The following is an 11228-nucleotide window of genomic DNA, read 5'->3' on the forward strand; positions in this document are numbered from 1 at the left end:
CATTTACATGGCAAAAAGGCTAGGACGCTTGAATGAAAAAGAGGGTGCAGGAAAGCGAAAAAGGATTTCATTTCCTTTAGAGCTTAATTTCACTTCATCGAACTGAACTAGTGGAACTTTAAACATGTAAATATGCAAATCTGTGAGGTGTGAGCCAAAAGAAAAAAAAAAACATAGAGTTTCTGGAAAAAAATATTTCCTTTTAGTCAATATAAAGACACCAGCATTCAAAAAAAAAAAAAAAAAAAAAAAGAATCTGATTGGTCAGAAGGTGCTGATTAATTTTCAATACGTTTTTATATTAATGTGCACATTCTAACATGATTTCGTTTCTATAGTAATAACTGCAAGGACTTGTGCAATGGACCCTCCACATAAACAGATTACAGAACGTGTTATCGTTGATGTGGTGAAGTTTCCTGGAAAGAGAATATTATAAACATTAACATTTATGGAAGGAGTCTCCAGTGTCAGCGCTCTGTAACAGCCAGAGGTAAAGCTGTAACTGTAAGTTTTCCGACATCTTCAGGACAGAGGAGAAGGAATGACTGTTTCTAGCTGCTATAATGTAAGTGAGAACAGGAACTAACTTGTTTCACAGACTTTCCACAACGTTAAATTTAACTAAAAATGGATAAAATGTATGATGCCATTTTTTTAAATAAACAACAAATTGCAATTATTGGCAAGAGGAATAAAACACTAGCTAGACAGCACAGGAGTTCATAATGTTTGCTAAATTAAACCTTTCCTCTTTGGGAGATCGGGTTTAACAGATTTTTTGGAGGTTGATCAGCTATATTTGGGGTAAAGTGCAGAACAATAGGGCAAGTTTTAAGCCAAACTATTCCTATATTCCTATAGTCCTGGAATTAACCAGTCAGTTATAGATTTAACAATTTATATAGATTTCTCTCTCTCTCTCTCTCTCTCTCTCTCTCTCTCTCTCTCTGTCATTAGTTCAGTCTCTCAGCCACCTGCACTAACAATATATGATAACATCATACCAATCTCATGATATCAAAAGATCTGTCTGTCTGTTTCTCTCTCTCTCTCTCTCTCTCTCTCTCTCTCTCTCTCTGATCGCAGTATGTTATTACGAACCACAGATGACATCATGCTTTTCCCATCAGCCACAAGTGCTTATTAGCCTCCTGTATGCAAGGCTGCCGTGTTTCCCCCTGAGGCCTGACGGATCACTTCCACATACAGAGGAATCGTACAGCTGACTGAGTCCCACACACACACACACACACACACACACTATAATCATGCTTGTGACTGAGTTCCACACGCACACACATACATACATACATACACATTACAGACATGTGGAAAACTTCCCAGGCTAATCTGTAAAGCCAGTAGCTGCTCTGTGACTGTATGGTAAAGGAGGGTAAAGGAGGTAGCAAAAAAATGTCAAATTGTGTATGATAAAATATTAGTAGTAAAAATAAAATCACGCAACATGCACTCATGGTTGCAAATTTGTAACAGTCCCATAAAGCATGGCGAGGTTATGATGTCATTTGCATGAAATCTTGTTTGATCAAATTCATAATAATTCTTCTCGAGATCAGGTTGCAAAAATGAGAACTTTAAATTTATTGCATTTTTTAAGAGTTGAATTTTGTTCAAGTGCACATGCCAGAAGATTACACTGAGTGTGTGTGTGTGTGTGAGAGAGAGAGAGAGAGAGAGAGACTCTTTTGTCTAATTTTCAATGGCTCCCTGTAATAGAAGGATAACCACCCGAGGAGTAAATGCAATCTACAATAATATGCCCTTATAAAATGCCTGAACCACCTCAGCTGTCTCCATCTTTAAGAAGGATCTACTCCAAAGATCTTTTTGAGGATCTACTCTGAGGATCTCCTCTGAGGTGCTCCTGGGTTTTCGAGCTGCTCACCCTATCACACAGAGAAACCTCAGCTATGAGGGAAGCTAATTTCTGCTGCTTGTACTTGCGTCCTTACACTTTCTACCCTCAGCTCGTTACCTCAGGTGAGGAGAGAGACAGACAGATAGACAGAGAGATAGACAGAGAGATAGACAGAGAGATAGAGAGACTAACAGAGAGATGGTTGAAGATTCTTTGGTGTATATTTAATCTGAAACTTAGCTCCTGCTTCACCATAGACCATAGAGGCTTTGGGTTTTTTTTTGTGTGTGCGTGTGTGTGTGTGTGGAGATGGACTAAAGGAGGAGGAGTCTTTAATCTGGATGATCTAGAGACAGAGATAAGAAACATTCCACCAAAGACAACTGCTTAATATCATACACACATACACATAGAAACACGCTGTCTCTCTCTCTTTATATCATTCTGTCTCTGTCTCTCTCTCTCTGTATATCATTCTGTCTCTGTCTCTCTCTGTCTGTCTCCGTCTGTAAATCTCTCTGTCTGTATATCATTATCTCTTTCTATCTGTCTCTCGCTCAGTCCTGTCTCTCCTGCTGTCTCACACACATCTACCTGTGTTACACGACCCCCTGTGTGTCTCATGCAGAAAAATATGCTCCCTAAAGAAAAGCGAGGAACGAGGTGGAGGAATGATGAAAGAGAGGAGGAAGGGAGGGAGCAAGTGAGCCGGTGTAACTCTACACCTCTTCCGCCCTGAAACAATCGACCACACCTCCACTTACACTCTCTCTCGCTCTCTCTCACTCTCTCTTCACCACTGTGTTACCATATAAGGGCAAAAGAACACAGCGAGTGGGTGAGCGAGAGAGATAGAGTGAGAGAGAAGGCTGCTGAATTCCTCTGCTCTCTCTCTCTCTCTCTCTTACACACACACATACACACACACACATAGACTCTGCAAACTATTTGCTTTTAGTTTATTTGTGAAGTGCTATCTACAGTGCATACTCCACATGCCATCAGATTACACTGATGTGTGTGTTTGTGTGTGTGTGTGTGTGTGTGTGTAGTCGATTAGATGTTTGTTGTCTGAAGTTAATTTCTTTATTTTGTATCAGATTTACGATGGTTCTGTAGCTAATGAGTAGTGAAATTTATCTCTCCCAAAATTGTGTCTATAAATATAGGCCTGAATCTTCAATTCAATTCAATTTGATTTGTATAACAAATAGATTGTAGATTAGATTTAAACATTTTGCAATCCAGAGGTGACAGTGGTGAGAAAAAACTCCCTAAGATGATGCAGGTGTGAAAGAGCAAAGACAAACAGTGGTGAGTGTGTTAAAAGGATGTTCAGTATGAAGAGATTGTTGTAACGAACCAAAGTCAGTAAAACCTTCAAATAAACAAAAGCCCAGTCAGACAAGGGATAGTGAATATTCATAGACAGATAAGACAATCAGGATTAACACAGGAGATGTTGGCAAGACTTCGCAACATGTATAAAGAAACCATGTGCTTTTATAATCCAGAGACAGGAAGTGAATTCTGGTGATGGAGACCTTTGGTGGAGTGGCAGGGTTTTGTCCTGGGATGTTGTGACAAGTGGGAATAATGCTTGTAATTTCCGATCTCTGAGTCGTAAAAATCAAACAAAACACCCCCTCAACTCAGAATTCCTACTCAGAAACTCGTCTCCTCATCTCCAAGTTCAGCACGTGACGTCAAATCAATATGGCTGTTCTACCTTTTCACTTTGGGGAGGCGGGGCTTACGGGGACAAATGTCATCCGTGCTCATTTTTATAGATTCAAGTAAATCTGTATGGGTGAACTGAAGACCTGGATGTGGTTTGAGGCTCATATTTACACATAAAAATGGGTAAAATAGATTTTCATTACTTGTCAAGCTATGTTAGTGCAAAATTAAAAATTTCAGACACCAGAGATATCTACATTGATGGATGAAATTTGTTGTAAAGAGGAAATTGTGTAGATTCAATATTTTTGTTTGACTATATATTGAATTTACTAGACCCTGACAGAGAACTCCATGTGTATCCATATGTTTATAGGAAATATATTCTGCTTCTGTGTGCAGATTAAACACACACACACACACACAGGTCTGATACACACTGTTCTTTCACACACAGTGTGTGTTGTTTTTCTGATGGGGGTTCGAGTGGTTCTGAGTATAGAAGTGAGTACTGTATGTGCATTGCCACATTCGAAATTTTCCGGATTGTTGTGAGTCAGCATGTTTATCAGACCTTGTTCCTGTAGCTGATTACAAGGGAAACAGAGGAAGGACAGACAGAAAAGAAGAAGGGGGAGGGAGAGAGAGATGGGGGGTGAAATGAGAAAGAAATAGAGGAAAAACACACTTTCCCATTTGCTTTTCATTTGCTGTCCCGATTGCATTGTCGATTGTTTGGAGGCTCTGTTCAGAGCGATGGGTGAAATTTCATGCCATTTAAGGACACACACTCTCACACATGCAGATACACACCCACAGTGACACGGCCAGAGGGCCTCGGGTCGAAAGAGCCTGGGTAAAGTCGAAGTTGTGCAAAAAATAAAGTCTTGGCGCGCGGAGTGGAGGGATAATTAGTGGACTGATGGGACACACATGGAGGAAACGGGAAACACATTACTGGTGTGGTCCTGAAGCCCGCTCATGGGACGTTAAAACCAGAACTATCATGATAAATCCAAGGGAGTTACCTCAAAGAGCCTTTTGAAATGCTTATTATTGAAAGGAACGATTAATGGACACTTGGCTGTGATGTTTTTTTGTCGTGTTTTTATTGTGAACAGAACAATGGCACACAGTCATGATTTCACCTGTAAATGTAGGTTCAAGTGTGAATCATATTAAAACCATTCCCAGACTCCTCACTCGTCACTCTCACAGCTACAACCCTTATACAAAAAGGGTTTGTAGATCATTATCATAGAAGAACCATTTCTGGTTCCCTAAACAACCTACTGGTTTATGATTTTTAGCCATCTTTTTTGCCACATCATCACTTCATCCTGGTCAGGGTTGCAGTGGATCCAGAGCCTATCCCAGGAACACTGGGACGCCAGCGTATTCACAGCTCTCTCTCTCTCTCTCTCTCTGGCCAGCTCGCCGACAGAGTGAAGGCTAACAACCACAAGCAAGACAACCACATCTTTTTTGAACTGCTGCTCATACTTGGAGGAAAGCGCTATCCGCCCTCTTCCACATACATGGGCTCACAGATGCCAAAGATTGGCTAGATCACTCTGATTGACAGGGTCTCTCCCCTCCCACCCAGAGAGCATGGCCAGTTTTGCTTGCTTGTCTCTCAGCCATGTACAGCTGTCATATCGGCAGGATTCAAACTCATGATCTCTTGACCATAGAGCAAATGCTTTTCAGTTGCACCAACTCGGGAGCCTATGATTAGCCAAACACTGAGATGCTTTTGGGAGTTTGGAGGAAACCTGAGATCCCAGAAGAGAACATTTGAAACTCCAAACAGACAGTAACCTGAGCACAGGATCGAACTCAGGCACCCTGGAGCTGTGAGTGAGGTGGCAACACTTCGCGCTGCACCGCCAATCTACATGTTACAGTGGTAGCATTCAGTTTTTAACAAAAATGGTTTCAAATCCATCAATTATAAAATTAGGAAACAAAAAAAGGTTCTAAAGAAACTTAAGGGTGCTTAACTGAAAAGTTACAGAATAATACACTTTAGCAAGAGTAACTGATAAGACATTAAAGGGTTAAAATTAGGTTTATTACCTGTTTTTAAAACCATTTTAGCATTAAGAATTTATTCACACTTAGTAAAAGTGAACGGTAAATACCTACTTAGCGTTTATTTAGCGTTTATGGAAGGAGTCTCCAGTGTCACGCACTTTGTAAAGCGGTAACTTCCACAATTTTCAGGACAGAGGGAGGAGTTTACGTTTCACAGTTTGTCTGTAACAAGCTGCATTTTTTTGTCTTATGAACTTCAAGAGAGAAAAAAGAGATGCTGGTGAGGGAACGACTGTTTATAGCTGCTATAACGAAAGTGAACTAACTAACTATAAATGAATAAAAAGAATGACATGTAGTACATTGTAAAAATAATTGTTGACAAATTGCTGTGGTATAAGAGGAATAAAGCGCATGATGTTATTGGGAAATAATAATATTATACATTTCTGGGTGGTAACAGTAACTCCATGTGGTTGATTATTTTCCTATAACAGCACACCAAGTGTTTAATTCTTTACTTACCTTATAAAATGAGGAATTTTCTAACATCTTAAAGACGCTTGAACAAAAGCTGTGTGTGTAGTTACAGACTGGCAGGATGTCTCTCTCTCTCTCTCGCTCACACACACACACACACACACACACGCGTCTCAGAGGAGCAGTAATGTTGTGTAGGTGCTGGTTAGAAGCTCACTGGGCAGTGGAAGTGGTGGTGATGTTGTTGGTGGTAGTGTGTGAAAGTGAAAGGACTCTGTGTGCTCATAGAGTTGCTACACTCAACAGTACTGCCACACCCTGCTCCTCTTACACACACTGTGTGTGTGTGTGTGTGTGTGTGTGTGTGTGTGTGTAAGTAGAGGTCAGAAGCAGCCTTATTTGGTAATCTCTCTCTCTCTCTCTCTCTCTCTCTCTCTCTCCTTTTTAAAACCGTGGCGCTTGGCCTTCGCTCTCTCAGGTTCTCATCGGGAGACAATGTCATTCAATGAGACTGAGGAAGAGTCTCAATTAATCTCACTCACTTCTCTTCTTCTCCCTTTCTCTTTCTCTCAGCCTTTTCCTCCACCCCACTCTAACCTCTCTCTTTTACATCCTTCTTCCTCCCTCTCTTCCTCCCTCTCTTCCAGTCTTCTCCCTCTTTTTCCTATTTTCTTCTCTCTCCCTCTCTTTTCCTGATTTTTACCTCTTTTCTCTTTTGTCCTTTCTTTCTTCCGTCTTCTTCTCCTCTCTTTTTTCTCTCTCCTTTTCTTCTCAATTCCCCTTTTTTACTTTTCCTTCTCCCTCTTTTTTTTCAGACCAGACAGAAGACCAGTTTAGATTTGGCAGGTTTGGTCTTTGAGACTGTAAAATAAAAGAAAAAAGGTTTGGAAGAGACAGTAAAATAAAAGCAAAACCTTTTTCCCGGTGATCAATCAGAGATGATGTGGCGCTGCTGAAGGAGTAAAAAGAGACGCCACACTCCTCACATTCCACTGCAGCGCTCTCAGCTCAGAGACTCACTGTTTAATTCTTCATTTCACACTTTAATCATCAAATCCCAGAGTTCCAGACAAGGAGAAATCTAATCCGACTCATGGAATACCAAAGAACCTTCATGCCTGGACGGGTTCGATCACAGAGCACAGCACTCTAACACTCTGTGTCGTGCTTTTATAGGAAAAGACAGGGTGATGTGATGAAGCAGAGTTACTGTTCCCATCCTAAAGTTGATTATTTTCCTATACGTGCATGTCCTGAAGTTTTTTATTCCTCTTATACCACAGCAGTTTGCCAACGATTATAATTTGCACTGTAATTTTTATCCATTTATAGTATTTAATATCTATGAAACAAGTTAGCTTCAACAAAAACTGATGCAAAGTGCACTATAAACAGTCGTTCCTTCTCTTTTTTTCTCTCTCTTGAAGTTAATAGGACAAAAGATCTCAGCTTGTCATGTTACAGAGAAACCGCAAAGCGTAAGCTATTCTGTCCTGAAGATGTTGGAAAACTTAAAGTTACAGCTTTACCTCTGACTGTTACAAAGCGCTGACACTGGAGACTCCTTCCGTCAATGTTAAATAAACATCTCCTTACAGAAAACGTCACCATATCAACAATTACACGTTTTTAATCCATCCACGTGGAGCGCCTTCTGTGAATGAGCTGTAACTATAGAAAGGATGTAGAATGTATTCGAACGAGAACATTAATCTACAAGCGTGTGTTTTGCAGCTGCACTACTGTCAGAGTTACAGAAAATTAATCAACACCTTCCGACCAATCAGAATCCAGAATTCAGCAGTGGTGTGGTTATAAACCAGTTCATCACAAGCTCTAGATTGGAGTTTAAATAACAGTTTGGACAAAGTAGCTCCAAATTAATACACTAGCTCCACTGATGCTGAGTTTACTTCTTTTAGATTTTTTTAATCCACCCAAAACCCAAAGAAGTTCCCCAACAGTGGGCGTGGTTCACTTGGAACAAGTTCATTTGAAGTACTTTGCTGAAGGCTGCAATGACAGGAGCTAACCAAAGAGCCGTACGGTCAGACTCTGTGTTTGGGGATGGAGCCTGGGTTAAAGCCATCAAGGCTAAAGATATATTAGTAGTGTGTGTGTGTGTGTGTGTGTGTGTGTGTGTGTGTGTGTGTGTGTGTGTGTGTGTGCTCCTTGTAGCTGATTAATGATGCGGTTATTTTGTCTGGGTGACAAAAGAATCACAAAACGACGTCTCTGAAGCACAGGATGTTTGTGAATAGCTGGCGTCAGGCCTCTAACAAAAATAAATGCACACACAAACACACGCACACACACACACACTGATCAACCAAGACATGTTCGGTGACTAAAGTTTGCTTCATCAGTTAGTAAAGAAGCTAACAGACCTTAATCTCATCCAACATCTTTTTGTCCCACAAGGACACAGCGGGATATACTACAATCTTTTAATATCAACACTGGATCATTATTGGGTGGCCATCTTGAAAATCTTTCCTCAGATGTTCTGACACCCCGCCTCTGAATATTTGGAGGCAAAATTGTACAGAATTGTTGGAGGATACACCCTTTCACCCAAAGGGTTCTACACGTTTCAGATATCAAGACTACGACTTTGGTACCTTTGACTGAGCGTGAGAGACGTTCTTTACCTTTAACTTTAGTGCTCTTCAGAAAACACACACCTGAAAACAGTGGTCTTCAGGGGTTCACTTCAAGAAAAAGCTGATGTTTGGCCTCCAAAAAAACATGATTCTTTAATATGTGCAATTAAATATATCTCTAACTGCAGGTGTTACATTAATTATGGCTCCCTTTACATGAAGGGTGCCAATAATTTTGCAGTACCTTTTATCTTCCATTTTGCATAATCAAGCCAAGGGTGCAAAAACCCTACATTTCATAAACATGTAAATATAAAGGATTCCAGGCATTTTTACAAATGGATATAGCTTAACGATGTTGTTTGAAGGAGGTTGGATGAATTTAAATGATTTTGGGTGACACACACTTCCGTTCTGAGAGCTCCATTCACTTCATAGCTCCGGCGTGATACTAAAGAAGCAAACTTTCCAAAAAAGAGCATGTCTTGGCTGATCTACTGCATTTGGGTTTAAGGAGAAAAATGTGTCCATTTCTTTTTTTTTTCACTGAGCTGTTCTTTTAACAGTGCTCTCTCAGTCTTGCATCATCATCATCATCATCATCACACACACACAGTCATGTTTGCACAGACACCAATTCCTGGGTTTCATGCAATTTGTTGATGAATCTGAGCTCAAGAATGTTCCATTCATCATCACATATTTGTACTAAGTGAGGGGACAAAACACATACAGAGCACAGAAACACAGATCTATAATTAAACAATGGTTCCTCAAGGGTTTTTAATGGTTAATGGTTACAGCTTTCCAAAAGGAAACACGGTGTTGGAGTGGTTTACACAGAGCCTTCAGGTTCCCCTAGAGGGACAACACAACAAGCCATTTAGGGGGCAAATCTAACTCTGTGTAAAAAAGAAAATGTTTTATTATTATAAGAAAAACATGAGAATACATGGCCATTATTTCAGTTTCACTTTCAACTAAAGTTTAAATGGCAACAAAATTAAACTTTTCACAGCATTTTCAGAAATTTTAAATTTATAGGATACAGTTTCAATCATTTTGTCAGTCCAGTTTTTGTAAATTCAGGGATTACTTTCTCGTCCCTTTAAACTGTTAAAGTAAGAAATAAATCACTTGCGGATCCGCTGTTATAGGAAAATAAACAACGACAGGTTGGTGTGATGAAGCAGGGCTACTGTTACCACCCCGAAGAACAGCATGTTTTATTACTATTATACCACAACAATTTGCAAATGGTTACACTGACCCTTACATAATCTGTTAAAGAATGATACATCGTACTTTTTAACCATTTATAGTTACATTTAATGGTGGAGAATGTCTGCTAAACAAGTCAGCTCCTGTTCTCACTTACGTTATAGCAGCTATAAACCGTCACTCCCTCATCAGCCTCTCTCTTGAAGTTAATAAGAAAAAAAATGCAGACTGTCATGTTACCGAGAAACCAGAAAGCGTAAACTCCTCAGTCCTGAAGACGTCAGAAACCTTCCTTCCATAAACATTGAATAAACATCTCCTTACAGAAAACTGAACCATAACAACAATTATACATTTTTTCTTTCTTAACAAGTTTTTAATCCATTTATTATTAGTTTTAGGTTATATCCAGAATTCAACAGCATTGTGGTATAAAAGATGATAGCGATGGTTATATATGTATTTTATATATAGTGCAGCATGAAGGGTGTCACCATTTTAATGCACTATTTAGGGAGCAGGGAGCTATTTCAGATTTAGCTCAAGTCCACACCTAACCATACAAAAAAAAAAAAGAATGAAAGTGAGAGAATGCATTGAGAAAGTGAAATGTATACATATGGTACATATGAATAAATTAAATCAATCAATCAATAAAGTGTTGATAATATAGTGAGTGAGTGAGAGACTGAGAGAGAGAGAGAGAGAGAGAGTTGAGGAAGATAAGAAAAAGCTGGTGGCATGGCTGTGAATGAGTGTGCATGAGTAATTCCTGGCATTCCTCACATGGGCGGCACTACAACAGGGACAACAAAGAGTGATGATGTAGCTTCATCCTGCACAGCCTGAATACTTATATGGGCATAAAGATCCTTAGTGCACATACCTTACTCATTAAACATTAGTTTAGGACTGCCTCAGTCTCCCCCCACATCCCTCTCTTACACACACACACACACACACACACACACTTCTCTCTGTCTGGGGTTCAAGATCACGGGCCTCCTCCCAAACTGCCCAGGCAGGATGTTATTGTCCTACATCACTGCTAGATCTCATCTAAATTGACACTAATTAAATAATTAATTACTTAACTAAACGAGTCAGTGTGGTGTATTTTATTATTATTATTTTTTAATATTATTCCTTCCTGTCACACTAAAACTTTTCAGCTGTCGTGATTGGTTCGCGCTCCCTGGGGATTGTTGGAATACTTGCTTCTGATTGGCTGGAGGAGGTTAAGAAGGGCGGGCGCGTGAGCTGTGAAGCCACGCCCCCGAGTCAGGACCGCACCCCGAAGCCAAGTTGCACTTCTGCAGTCCAGG

The 11228-nt window shown here is 40.0% G+C and overlaps 1 long non-coding RNA gene across 1 annotated transcript; it reads left to right on the plus strand.

Annotated features, from left to right (window-relative positions):
* LOC128317683 (uncharacterized) lies at positions 1–1853 on the plus strand. The gene is made up of 3 exons (XR_008301227.1): positions 1–126; positions 339–568; positions 1090–1853. It is a non-coding gene; the product is annotated as an uncharacterized LOC128317683 (long non-coding RNA).
* The last annotated feature ends 9375 nt before the right edge of the window (positions 1854–11228 follow it).

Source organism: Pangasianodon hypophthalmus, chromosome 29, assembly GCF_027358585.1.
Source record: "Pangasianodon hypophthalmus isolate fPanHyp1 chromosome 29, fPanHyp1.pri, whole genome shotgun sequence".
NCBI lineage: Eukaryota > Metazoa > Chordata > Actinopteri > Siluriformes > Pangasiidae > Pangasianodon > Pangasianodon hypophthalmus.